This window comes from Procambarus clarkii, chromosome 10 (genome assembly GCF_040958095.1).
Source record: "Procambarus clarkii isolate CNS0578487 chromosome 10, FALCON_Pclarkii_2.0, whole genome shotgun sequence".
NCBI classification, from domain to species: Eukaryota; Metazoa; Arthropoda; class Malacostraca; order Decapoda; family Cambaridae; genus Procambarus; species Procambarus clarkii.
In genome coordinates this window covers 37,913,401-37,914,369 of record NC_091159.1, presented here as the reverse complement: position 1 = coordinate 37,914,369, position 969 = coordinate 37,913,401, and the positions used below count along the sequence as shown (strand labels likewise).

At 46.5% G+C, this 969-nt stretch overlaps 1 non-coding gene across 1 annotated transcript; it reads left to right on the top strand.

The window, feature by feature from the left end:
• Nucleotides 1-507: 507 nt before the first annotated feature.
• Nucleotides 508-580, top strand: TRNAR-UCU (transfer RNA arginine (anticodon UCU)). The gene has a single exon. It is a non-coding gene; the product is annotated as a tRNA-Arg (tRNA).
• Nucleotides 581-969: the final 389 nt, after the last annotated feature.

Below are 969 nucleotides of genomic sequence, written 5' to 3'. Positions count from 1 at the left end.
TCCATCCCGTGGGTGGTAGTGGACACCATATATCCATCCCGTGGGTGGTAGTGGACCCTATATCCATCCCGTGGGTGGTAGTGGACCCCATATATCCATCCCGTGGGTGGTAGTGGACCCCATATATCCATCCCGTGGGTGGTAGTGGACACCATATATCCATCCCGTGGGTGGTAGTGGACCCTATATCCATCCCGTGGGTGGTAGTGGACCCCATATATCCATCCCGTGGGTGGTAGTGGACCCCATATATCCATCCCGTGGGTGGTAGTGGACCCCTGTGGTGCCGACAGTTCTCTATATAACCACTATATAATGTATGCAAAAAACATCATCTAGGCCAGTGGACAAACTGGGACAAGCCGCCGGCTTCCTGTCCTCGCCGAGGCCGCTAGTGTTAGCGGCTTTCAGGTAAACTCGGGTAAAAAGTCTAAGAATCTACACTACATAAACTGAATGTATTATAATTGTTTAGTTGGCATCTGGACCCACGCAATGGTACCTCATGTCCCCATGGCGCAGTGGATAGCGCGCTGGACTTCTAATCCAGAGGCCGCGGGTTCGAATCCCGCTGGGGATGCATGTTTGGTCAGGCGGCCACGGTTAGGGTGCCATCTTGGTGCCACTCTTGCCATCACCGCCAGGTGACACACTTGCTAATATTGTACAATTTTAGCTCTAGTAATTTATAATTATATAGATAATATTTAATTTTAAATAAAAAATTATACTGCGTTAGTTCATTTTAAATTACACTAACTATTACACCTAAAATATCGCAGAGGATTATAGTTTGACGGTGGGTTATGGGAGGGGAATTATTGCCATCAGTCGCCAGCGAACAACTACAGTAAGTTCAATAAATGTGAGTGTACCTTACTCCCTTACTCACTAAGCTTACTAAGCTTACTCACTAGGCTTACTCACTAAGCTTATTCACTAAGCTTATTCACTAAACTTACTCCCTAA